Here is a 12,722-nt window from a genome sequence, read left to right as displayed (position 1 = left end):
TGAGCTGCAGTTAAAATACAACCAGCAAGAAAAAATCATTAATAGATTAATAAACAAAAACTGGAGATAAAATATCTGTAGATAAATGATGGTACAGATCAGTCAGATAATACAGAGTCTGGAAGGAAACATGGAGAGAGAAAAAACATCCGACTGAATTTAAGATCCTGAGAAACTTTTAGAAAAACTTTGAGTTTCTGTTCTGATCAAATGTTCTGGTTCTGCTGGTTTGGACTCTTTAAACCAGTTTGACTGGATCAGATGTTGGAATCAGTTCATCAAGTTTCTTTTACATTCAGGAAAATTAATTTTCTACATTTTTATTATTTATTTGTTCATATTTCAGTTTTAACCTGCATCCTGTTGGTTCAGCTCATCTTTTATTCTTTATTCAGATTTCATCACTGCAGTTTGTCAGAGACCAGCTGGACTTCTCTGTTCTCGGCTCTGAAGTCCAAACCGACCCATCTGACAGGACTGGACCTGAACAGAACCAACCTGAAAGATTCTGTAGTGAAGGATCTCTGTGGTTTTCTACAGACTGAAGGCTGCAGACTGGAGACATTGAGGTATTTTAATAATATAATTATTGATATTTCAGTGAATAATTATTTATAATTGATCATAAATCAAAGTTCATTTCTTCTGTTCTAATCAATATTTTCTGAGTTTGTTCCTGGACTTGGATCCAGAGTTTAATTTAGTCCCTCTGTGTAACTGAGTTGGACCCGCTGACCTGAGGTCAGAACAGGACAGCATTCGGACCCCCGGTGTGTAGAAATCCCCCTCATGTGAAGCAGGTCAAAGGTCATTCAACCCAGTCTAGAAATGTGAATCCTGGAATCTGACAGGAACAAATCAATAATCAATGATTGATGCGTCAACACTTTGATCACAACCTGGAATAATTTTACTGACTAAAATCCTCCAACACAACACGACCCAGTACCAGGTTCTGGTTCTGGTTCTGAAGTCAGCAGGTCTTTATTGAAGCAGCAGCTTGTTGGCATTAATATTCATGAGAATCTTTAACTGGTTCTGTTGGACTGGTTAACCTGCTTCCTGTTGGTTCAGCTCATCTTTTATTCTTTATTCAGATTGTGGAGCTGCAGGTTGTCAAAGATCAGCTTTGATTATTTGGCTTCAGCTCTGAAGTCCAACAGCCTCCATCTGAAAAAACTGAACCTGTATGGAAACAACCTGAAGGATTCAGATGTTCAGCAGCTGAAGGATCTTGTAGATGATCTAAAGTAAGTAAATGTTTGTAGTGATTTCATCTCCTGTCAGCATGTTGAACTAAACCCAGTTAGCATCAAAGCAAAGATCCAGTGTTCCCAGTAAAGCTGCAGCTTCTCAGTGGGAGGAGAATGGTTCAGGCTTCCTGATTGGACACAGAGACAGCAATCAGCCAATCAGAGGAGCAGCAGCTTGCTGTGTTCCTGTGTTTGTGTGGGTGTGAAGATGAGTGTTGTTGCTGTGTCCATGTCTCCAGGAAGTCCAGCTGGACTCCAGCGTCCAGCCGTCCAACATGTCTAGAGACAGTCAGTGGTCCTCATTCATCAAACTGTGGCAGCAGCAGATCTGATCTCAGATCTGATCTCAGATCTGATTGTTCTCTCAGTTCAACAGGAAACAACTGATCAGGTTCATCTTGGTCACAGCTCTGAGATCAGTCTGACTGCAGCCTGGAAACCATCTAGTGGATGTGCTGCGTCACTGACTGCTGCTGGAGAGAGTCTGGAAACACTCACTGATCTGATCTCTGCTTCCTTCTTCTCTCTGCAGGTGAAAGACATGTACGTTCTAGTAGAGAATGATCTCTGTCCTGCTGATCCTCAGAGGTTGAAACTGCAGCAGTTTGAGTCTAAAGAGACTCTGACTGGATCATGATGATGACCTCTGACCTCCAAGATTTTCCTTCTGTTTGTTTTCTCATGTCTGTCATTTAGTGTCTGATATTGTTTGTGTCTTTGGATCAATAAAGATCCAATTCAAACTGGGCTCCATTTAGAGGCTTGATGGAGTTTTGATCTGAACTGGATTCAACTGGAAAGTTGATCTTTTTTCTCTCTGGTTCATTTTCATCCTGGAACCAGAAATGGTCTGAGAATGGAAACATGGGAATCATTTCCAGTTCAGCTTTGAAGCAATGAAAGACACTTCAACCCTCTTTTCTCTGCTGCTTCTTCCTTCTGTTGACATGAAAATGTTCCTCAAAGCTCCTCAGAGAAAAAGATGCTTTACTGGAAACTGGAGAGAATCTTCAGCTTCCATCACAGAAACCAGTTGAACCAGTTTAGAACTGGATGTCCCACAGAAACTCTGATCTTACAGCAGTTTTCAGGAACATCTGGAAGCTGGAAAATTTCTTTTTATATTTTTATGTTCATTGTAAAAAGTAAATCTTGAAGTTTTTCATCATCATTGATTCTCAGTTTGTTTTGGTTTTTACTTTTTTAACTCCATATTTCATGTTTTGAGTTTTCTAGAGAACTTTAGGACTCGATGGGTCACATCAGGATCTTTACTGTGATTTTACTGATTTATTCAACACTCAGAGAAACACTGGGATAATGTGCTGATTGGTTCATGATTGATTTTCATAATTCTTCTAATGTAAGGTGGGTTTCTGGATCTTTAATGACCAAATAAAGTTTTTAAAAAAATCTTCGTGTTTTAAGCTGATTTTTTTTCTACTTAATAAAAGTGAAAATTAGAACAAATGAAGATAAACAAATCAACTGATTGAACATTTAATATGAAGAATATCTGCAGTTACGATATTTTTCCACGAGAGGGCAGTAAGAACTAATGAAACATAAAATTGTTAAACTTTATAGTTTTCTCGAAATAGTTTCTATATTTCTAAATAGATATTGAGAAATATAAATGTGTGTGTCTAGTATAATGTTTGGAATTAGAGTAATTACTTGTATTAAACTGTCATTTCTGTCTAGTTAATGGTGCAGCAGATCCTGCAGGGGGCGCTCTGGGGCCTCAGTGTTCAGGTCGGTTACAGTCTCAACTCCTGAATCTTCTGGTTCCTTCCTGAAATGATTTCCTGCAGTAAAATGTTGGCTGGAAATGAGCTGAAAACAGAGAAAAAACTGAAAAAGTTCAAATCTGAACTCAGAGTTTCACAGCTCAGATCACCATGGAAACAAAGAGAGGAAAACATGGAAGGAAAAGAGTTTAATGTCACCTGGAAGGGGGCGGAGCCTCAGGTGAGTGAGCTCTAGTCAAGTTTGGCTCAGAACCGGTTCAGACTCCAGCAGCAGCAGAACAGAGTCTGGATCAGGTGAGTTTTAACTTCTTTTCCTCTCTCTGGGTTTTCTCTGTGGAGGAACCAGAACCAGAACTCCCAGTTCTCCTTCAGAACCAAGCTGCTGGCTTCATGGAGCTGTGGTTCTGGTCGGGTTCTGGTTTCCTGCTGATCAGAACCAATAAACTCTGACAGCAGATTTCTACAAACTCTCTTAAAGCTGCAGTTTCCAGTTGCTGAGCTGAACTGGTTCCAGTATTTTTACTGGTTCTGCTGCTCTTCCTCCTGGTGTCAGAAAACTCTGACCTCAGAGACTCACATCTGGTTTTAGAGGAAGAATTGAGCTGAATCAGGAAAAACTGGTTTCAGGATGAAACTGTAGATTCTGGTTCATCTGGTGAATAAAAGCTGAAAACTGAAATTCCAACTTTATTCCCAGTGGATCTGATTCTTTGCAACAGCAGCCGCATCTTTCTGGAGAAGAGTTGAATTCAGCAGAAATATTAAGTATTCATTTCATTTCAAAAAACTTTAAAGAGCAAAAAAGTCATTTTATTCTGTTGTGGTGAAAAAACTGGAGCTAAAATAAGACATGATAGCAGCTCTGTAGATTCAGAGCCAAACACTAAAACTTCCTCCGGATCTTCAGCATTAAATCCACTTCAGAACAGATCCAGACGTCCTGACGAGATCCTCCAGAGAAAAGAAACACAAGATTTGAACTTGGATCATTTGTGACTCAGCTGCTTGGATGTTTGTTTGGCTTTGAAAGGTTTTGTTGTGAAGAAGAAAGTTGATGAAGTTCACAGTGAAGACGACTTCAGTCCACCTGAAACCTGGTTTCACTCAAACCGTTTGGATTCACATTAAGGACAGGAAGTTTCTGATGCAACAAGAAGGAATAAAAGGTCAAAGTTGAAATGAAACAGACCTAAACTCCATGCTGCTCACAGATGTGATGGATCAGTTTGCACAGCTGTTGTTCCAGGAGAACAGTTTTGTTTTTCAGCTTTTGTTGATGGAGGAAAATTTGCATTAGAAGATGAGATGATAACCGACTTTCTCTGGTTTATTTGTGTGGATTTAAAGTCGTACAACTTTAAAGAAAAGCAGGAAAACCTTGAGGAGAAACCTGAGCAGCGTTCTGACAGACCAAACACTGAGAGGAACCAGAGTTTGCATCATCAAAGTGACGACTGTGAAATCATCTGAATCTTGTGACTCGTTTCCCATCAGATCCCAGACAGGAGAAGCAAAACCTCACGTCTCCAACATGGAGATGGAACAGGATGCAGAACTTCCACCCAGCGTCACGTCACTCAGCAGATCAGGAGTCTGGCTCTTCACCTCAACACTACCTAAAACCTGGGACAGAAAGGGGTCAAAGGTCATCTCCAGCACCTATAATGTGCAACATTTCACTTCATATGAGAGTGTCTCAGTTTAGAGCCAAAACCAGCCAAGAAGCTTCAGAGTTTCCCTGAAACGTAGCTCTGGTCTATTGGCCTCAGTGAGGCTGGTTTTACTGAAGATGTGTTCAGGTCAGCAGGAAAATTCAGCGCTAATACGGACGGGAAGAACGACTCCACCTATGATGATGCTTGGTCATAAGTTTATATGTTCAGATCTACATGAGATGAAACAGTCGATTTTCAACACATATCAGGACTTTCTCCATCGGTCACCCTGACATCTTTCTGGATTTATTCATTATTTACATCATTAATGGAAATTGTTCAACCGGATGTTTAGCCTTATTTTAATTTCACTCTTAGGAAGTCAGATCAAGTCAGCTTAGATTACTGTCGTTAAATAAGAGTCACTGCAGGATTTTATTCAGTCTGATCAGAAAAAATCATCCTGTAAGAGTTTAACACAGCAGCTACATTTTATAATTTCAAACAATTTTTATTACATACAGTACAGACCAAATGTTGTCAGAACTTCTAATTGAATTAAATTAGAAAGTGTGTCCAAACTTTTGGTCTGTACTGTATGTAACTCCAAACAGTGAATTAAAAAATATCAGGATAATATATGAGTCAGTAAACTGTCAATATGACTCTGGAAGACTGTTAGTTTTTCTCTAAACTCCACATTAAGTGGATATTAAATGTAAATAATACAACGATCTCATGGATGTAGTTCCCACTTTGGCCACCAGAGGGCGGAAATTCCCCGCTCTGAATATAGAGGTGAGTTTGAAGAGCTGCAGCTGGTTTCTGATTTCTGTTAAGTTGATCACGTTTATATCTTTCTCATTATAAATATTAATATTACTATGGTCTGTCTAATGGACTGGCAGCTGATTTAATACATAGATGTGATATTTACATACATATAACTCATCCATATATATGTATGATTTTGTTTTCTGGAAAACAGAATAATTATGATAAATTGGCTTCGGGGCCCAATTACATCATTTATATCGTATAAAGGGCAAATGAAATTAATAATTGCTCCGAGATTTAATATGAAACTAGCATAAAGGATTTTAGTGTGTAGTTACAGTGTGTGACCAAGAGAAGGCGGTAGAGAGCGAGTCTCTTCCAAAAAATAAAAATAAAAATAAAAGTTAAATAATTTGTTTGCTCGCAGAGACTCTGAGCGGAGCTAGCGATGCTAACAGACTCCAGCAGCAGCAGCAACTTGTTTTTCCACAAACTGATTATCAGCAGCTGCAGATTTAAACTCTGATGCTGAATAGCAGCGACTGTCCTTCATTTCACTGATAATCACTCATTAATTTATTATTAAACTAGTATAAAGGACAAAGGAAATTAATAATCGCTCATAGATTTAATATGAAACTAGCATAAAGGATTTTAGTGTGTATTTCTGGGAGTTTTACAGAATAAAATTTAATGTTTTTTCAGCTAAATTTCCATCTCGAGTAATAGAAAATATTACTTTCTAAGTAATTGTTGTTCACTTTGTGTCTAAGTTATTTACATAATTATTCTCCATCTCTATAAGTATGAACTATATAGATTATTACTGACATGGTTAAGTTAAGTTCACTGGTGGTGAACTATCATAACTACAGACGTTCTTCATAGAAATTGTTCAACCGGATGTTAATCTTTATTTTAATTTTAAATATCATAAAGTCAGATCGAGTCAGCTTACATTACTGTCGTTAAATAAAAGTCACTGTAGGAATTTATTCAGTCTGATCAGAAAAATCTTGCTGTAAGAGTTTAACACAGCAGAATTTTTTATGATTTAAAATTGTTTTTTATTACATATATAACTGCAAACAGACGATTAAAAATATGCGAGGATAATATATAAGTCAGTAAACTGTCAATGTGACTCGGGAAGACTGTTAGTTTTTCTCTAAACTCCACATTAAGTGGAAATTAAATGAAAGTACTATAACATTATCATGGCTGTAGCTCCCACTATGGCCACAAGAGGGCGGAAATTCCCCGCTCTGAATATAGAGGTGAGTTTGAAGAGCTGCAGCTGGTTTCTGATTTCTGTTAAATTGATCAGGTTTATATCTTTCTCATTATAAATATTAATGTTATTATGGTCTGTCTAACGTACTGACAGCTTATTTAATATATAGATGTGTTATTTACATGCATATGCTGCATTTCTGGTTTAGTCAGAAGAACATTTATGAAACGTTTATTTTTTTTGTCTGGAAAGCAGAAAACTTACGATAATTTTCCTTCAGAGCCCAAATTATAATGTATATCATATCCTATGAAAGTTACACACTCATGCTTTCTGATAATATAATAAACTAACAAGCTAAAATGCAATTGCGGGAGAATTGAGTTAATTTTGTTTTACTTTGAAAGAATCCAAAGGAAGTACTATTCACATATCAGTTCTCTAGCTTTACTCTGGCTGTATTTACATACTGAGTCCACTAGGGGGCAGAAGGCTACGTTAATAGTTAGCTAGTTTCCCGCTCCTGATAGGCTAATGAAGCCCTTGATGCTCTCTTCGTGTTTCTGCTGTTTAATTTCTTAAATCTTCTTTCTACTTTAACATGAAGTCAGTGTTTTATCTGTCAGCGTGAACCAGAAGCAGCTCCACAGAGATGAAAACAGCGCGCAGAGACTCTGAGCGGAGCTAGCGATGCTAACAGACTCCGGCAGCAGCAGTAGCAGCTTTTTTTACGCACAAACTTATTATCAGCAGCTGCAGATTTAAACTCTGATGCTGAATAGCAGCGACGGTCCTTCAGTTCACTGATAATCACTCATTAATTTGTTATTAAACTAGTATAAAGGATAAAGGAAATTAATAATCGCTCAGAGATTAAATATTAAACTAGTATAAAGGATTTAAGTGTGTAGTTACAGTGTGGGACCACAAGAGGGCGGTAGAGAGCGAGTCTCTTCCAAAAAATAACAATAAAAGTTGAATAATCTGTTTACTACAGAGCTCAGATATATTTTTTAAAAGCTTTATTGGCTTTTTAATTTTATTAATTGTCCTTTAGGTGGTTTTATCCATCTTGATGCTCTCATCTCAGCTGGTTGAAGCTTATCACTAATAAATATGTTTTGCTTAATATTTGTAGCTTTTTGAGACCTTGATTCTCTAATTTACCCACAGTTAATATTTCTGGGAGTTTTACAGAATAAAATGTAATGTTTTTTCAGCTAATTTTCTATCTACAGTAATAGAAAATATTACTTCCTAAGATGCTGTTGTTCACATTCTGTCTAAATTATTTTAATAATTAATTTCCATCTCTAATAACATACAAATATGAAATATATAGATTATTATCCACAGGATTAAGTTAATATAGCTGTTGTCATTAGAAACTATTTAGTGAAAAGTTTAAAGTTGATCAGTTTTATGATGGCTGATTGAGTTCACTGGTGGTGAACTATCATAACTACAGACGTTCTTCATGGAAATTGTTCAACCGGATGTTAATCTTTTTTTAATATTAAATTTCATAAAGTCAGATCGAGTCAGCTTACATTACTGTCGTTAAATAAAAGTCACTGTAGGAATTTATTCAGTCTGATCAGAAAAATCGTCCTGTAAGAGTTTAACACAGCAGCTTTATTTTATGATTTAAAATTGTTTTTTATTACATATATAACTGCAAACAGACAATTAAAAATATGCGAGGATAATATATAAGTCAGTAAACTGTCAATGTGACTCGGGAAGACTGTTAGTTTTTCTCTAAACTCCACATTAAGTGGAAATTAAATGAAAGTACTATAACATTATCATGGCTGTAGCTCCCACTATGGCCACAAGAGGGCGGAAATTCCCCGCTCTGAATATAGAGGTGAGTTTGAAGAGCTGCAGCTGGTTTCTGATTTCTGTTAAATTGATCAGGTTTATATCTTTCTCATTATAAATATTAATATTACTATGGTCTGTCTAATGCACTGACAGCTTATTTAATATATAGATGTGTTATTTACATGCATATGCTGCATTTCTGGTTTAGTCAGAAGAACATTTATGAAACGTTTATTTTTTTTGTCTGGAAAGCAGAAAACTTACGATAATTTTCCTTCAGAGCCCAAATTATAATGTATATTATATCCTACGAAAGTTACACACTCATGCTTTCTGATAATATAATAAACTAACAAGCTAAAATGCAATTGCGGGAGAATTGAGTTAATTTTGTTTTACTTTGAAAGAATCCAAAGGAAGTACTATTCACATATCAGGTCTCTAGCTTTACTCTGGCTGTATTTACATGCTCAGTCCACTAGAGGGCAGAAGGCTACATTAGCAGTTAGCCAGTATCCCGCTCCTGATAGGCTGATGAAGCCCTTGTTGCTCTCTTCCTTTTTCTGCTGTTTTTTTCTTAAATCTTCTTTCTACTTTAACCTGAAATCAATGTTTTATCTGTCAGTGTGAACTACAAGCAGCTCTACAGAGATGAAAACAGCTCGCAGAGACTCTTGAGCGGAGCTAGCGATGCTAACAGGCTCCAGCAGCAGCTTCAGAGGAGCTGTGGCTCCTAAACTGGAGCTTCAGCTCCAGCAGAGCTGAAACAAAGCTCTACAACTCTGGTTTAGACGCTAAGATGCTGAGCTTCCGGTCTGAAGGTAGGAGAATATTTATTAAAAGAAAAATTATTCCGGAAACAGTCAGAAGGATGATGATGTTTTAGCTGCAGAGCCACGAACTGAACTATTATTGATATCAGAGCAGGGCGGTTTCTGCCCTCTAGTGGACACAGATGGTAACTACAGCTACTTGATAAAGTTAGAGCGTTTACAAACGACATACACTTCCAGTGAGTACTTTCACATTAAGAGCCATAGAAACGAGTTTCTCTGTTAGCTTTCATTTGAAATAATACATTTTACGTCTGTTGTTTTATTTAAGAGCAGCAAATTAAATTTTACTCATATCAAACTGAAATGACTGTCAATTCATAAAAGTATTTAAATAACATTAACAGCAGCCCCATCTCTGACCCGGTTCCCTCTCTGACTCTGACATCATGTCTTCTTTGTTGGACTCTCTTGTCTTCATGAAATCAGTTCCTTCATTCAGAGACTCAAACTGAAATGTTCTTTAGTGAAGAAGAAGCTTCATCTGGATCTGATGTTGAAGCTGCAGTTTGAATCCGTCTCAGGATTGGGTTCAGAATCCAGTTCATGTCACTGATCAGCATCATTGTGGCTCCAGAACGTGGCCCACCTCTACCTGTGCAGGCTGGAGGAGGCTAAGAGGTCAGTGAGCAGAACCAGAACTGGACCTGGTGCTGCCATGTTGATGTATTGATCAGAGATCTGCTGTGCTTTGTGTCAGGAGGTTCTGATGGATCCAGTCTTTACCAGCTGTGGACACTGGTTCTACAGGCAATGCATCAGGTCCTACTGGGACCAGTCTGTTCCATCGAGACCCTCCTCCTTCCCCCAGTGTGAAGAACGACCCAGAACAAGAGCTGAACAGCCAATCAGAGCAGCTGTTCTCCAGGTGAGACTGAACTCCTCCAATCAGAGCTTCCTGGCGTCTCTGTTGGACCAGATTCACGTCTTTAGTTGAGATTTTTGAAATTGCAGGTTTAAAAGTGTTTCTGTGATCAGTTATTTCAATAAGTCAGGTTCAAACACCTATTAAAGATAAAATTAATTAAACACAAGAAAGACAAGAGAGATGGATTCTGTATACTCACGAGGAGAACAGACAGAGATGTGCTTTCAGTTACAATCTCTGAAATCACATATGCCTGCTCCTCTCTTTTTATTGCATTCAGGATCCCCATCACATAGGACGCTGCAACTCTCAAAGGGCAGGGAAAACAAATCATCACATAGTTGCAGCGCTAATGACAATCACTATCTAGACACATGTTATCTACACACTAGATTCTTCTGTTCCAGACACAGGGCAGAACAGAGCAAGTTGTACGTCTTCACTGTGACAGTTTTACAGCGATCTAACAGATCAGGAAGGCCTTGGTTTCTGCTGAGCGATAAACCCTGTTGGACCTGGTCGTCACTGCTTTTCTTCAGAGGCCTTCTTGCTCTCTCCAAGGAAGATCTCAGGAAGGAATCAAAGTAATTCAACACACAGAAACATTCTTTATACTAAGATAAAACTATAAAGGTATGTAAGTCAAGAACATCATATACGTGAAACTATAAAGCTACATGAAACAACAAATATTTGATAATACCAATAATACAATTTACCTAACAGAGGTTGTTTACCAACTCCTGGATTTATTTCCTCTCTTATTTCTCTCTTCCGTTTGAACATGGAGGCGTTTGTACATATCAGAAGAGACACTGCCAGACTGAATGGACCGGTTCTGACCGAGCCGGAGTCAGAAGGGACGAATATTCAGGTAGCAGGAAGGGTTACCGACGGTAACGAGCTTCACCAGAATCAGTAAGAGCTGCTGGGTGAATCCTGAATATTCTCCCTGCTGATGCCACGTTTGAGGTAGGTGTGTGTGTGCGTGTGTGTGTCTGTCTGCATATGTGTGTGTGTATATGTGTGTGTGTGTGTGTGTGTGTGTGTGTGTGTGTGTGTGTGCTCCACTCAGGACTCTGAGACGCTTTCCGTTGCAGATTGTTTCTGACTCATACTTGAAGAGTCCGGTTCTGTTTTTGTGCTGAAAGTTTGAAACAATCATGTTTTTGTTGTTTTTTCCCCAAAATCCAAATTTAAAAAAAGGAGGATCATTCCAGAAGTCGGGTCAGAACCGGCCGGTAGTCGGGTCGATGGTGATGGAGGAAGCACAAAGCGGCGGCGGCGACGCGGTCGGAGCTGCAGCTCTTTGGATCATGTGACGTTTAGTTTCTTTCTGAATGTAACATGTTTGTTCTGGTTCTTCTTCATGTGTATTTATGCCGCTGCGCCACCAGCAGATATTTATTCACATCCAAATAAAAACTAAATATGAAAAACTATCTGCATTTCTCTCATTTTATTAGTAATAATTTCATCTGAAATCCAGGAATCAAGACAACTGCTTCTAAACATTTCTGACTTTCCAGACGTTTTATTTTGGTTTTTATATTTTCAAATGTTTTTTTTAAATAAAAATTCAAAATGTAGTTAGGTTGTGTTTTAACTAAACCTTATTAAATTTTTTTGCTCTATTTTCAACCAGGTGAAGCTAAATTTCAAAAGTTAAATTCATTTTTTATTTTTGTATTTCATGAATTTGCAGAGAAATAAAAGTTCAATTTTTCTCCTTCATTTGCAACAGAAACTAAACTAAAACACTGGAAAACATTTTGTGTTTTTACAGAGTTCAAACTGAACACTGGATGGAAAATAAATATTTTCCTTTTAGTTTCAATGATCTTAAAAGTTTCCAACATGTGAGGATGAATAAAAAGTCAAAAGTTTCCAAGTGAAGAATAAAAAGTGTTTCTGCAGATGAAGTGAAATGTGGAGTAAATCGCTCCAGATCTCCTGTTGTTGTTCTGAACATGTTGAGCAGTAAATGTTGATTCATCAGCTCAGCTCGGACCTGTGGCTTCTGGATCAGAAGACGATTCTGAAGCCACGCCTTCAGTCGTCACGGTCGACGCCCCTTTTTCACCAAAATCCTCAAAAACAGAAGACAAGTTTTAAAAAAAAAGTATTTTAGTGTAGATGAGCGAGTGGCGGAGAGAGTAGGAATACAGGCTGCTTATCTAAAGGTTGTTGGTTCGAGGCCAGCAGGGATCTTGCTGCGTTTTGACTCAAATAAAGGAAAAATTAAAGTAAAATTGGTAGAGTTCAGGACTCGATCCTGCAACCTGTGGACTCCCAGTCCACTTCTTATTCCTCTGAGCTACTGCTCAATACAAAGAGAAATGCTTTCCGCGTAAATTTGACATCAAAAAATCACCAAATTTCAACACTTAGTAAAATTTTGTGAAAAATCTGCCGAGGGAAGAAATGAGGCGAGGAAAAGTGTTGATGGTTTGATCAGAGGACTGCTGGCTGCTTGGAGAGCTTCACTTCTTCACTTCTCTTCGTCTTCAGACTTCACACCAAA

General features: G+C 38.0%; 2 long non-coding RNA genes across 6 annotated transcripts; both read left to right on the top strand.

Annotated features, from left to right (window-relative positions):
• Positions 1 to 338: 338 nt before the first annotated feature.
• On the top strand, positions 339 to 2,665 carry LOC122827470. The gene is made up of 3 exons (XR_006370084.1): positions 339 to 569; positions 1,098 to 1,250; positions 1,786 to 2,665. It is a non-coding gene; the product is annotated as an uncharacterized LOC122827470 (long non-coding RNA).
• Positions 2,666 to 8,989: 6,324 nt separating this feature from the next.
• On the top strand, positions 8,990 to 11,637 carry LOC122827469. Of its 5 annotated transcripts, XR_006370079.1 has the most exons (6): positions 8,990 to 9,318; positions 9,760 to 9,951; positions 10,031 to 10,198; positions 10,606 to 10,782; positions 10,989 to 11,170; positions 11,405 to 11,637. It is a non-coding gene; the product is annotated as an uncharacterized LOC122827469 (long non-coding RNA). The 5 variants fall into 5 exon arrangements; XR_006370082.1 differs by having other exon boundaries at positions 9,798 to 9,951; positions 10,031 to 10,782; XR_006370081.1 differs by having other exon boundaries at positions 8,990 to 9,509; positions 10,031 to 10,782.
• Positions 11,638 to 12,722: the final 1,085 nt, after the last annotated feature.

The sequence above is a fragment of the Gambusia affinis genome, linkage group LG24 (assembly GCF_019740435.1).
Source record: "Gambusia affinis linkage group LG24, SWU_Gaff_1.0, whole genome shotgun sequence".
Taxonomy (NCBI): Eukaryota; Metazoa; Chordata; class Actinopteri; order Cyprinodontiformes; family Poeciliidae; genus Gambusia; species Gambusia affinis.
The sequence above is the reverse complement of the archived record's forward strand: the minus strand, read 5'-3'. Positions and strand labels throughout refer to the sequence as shown.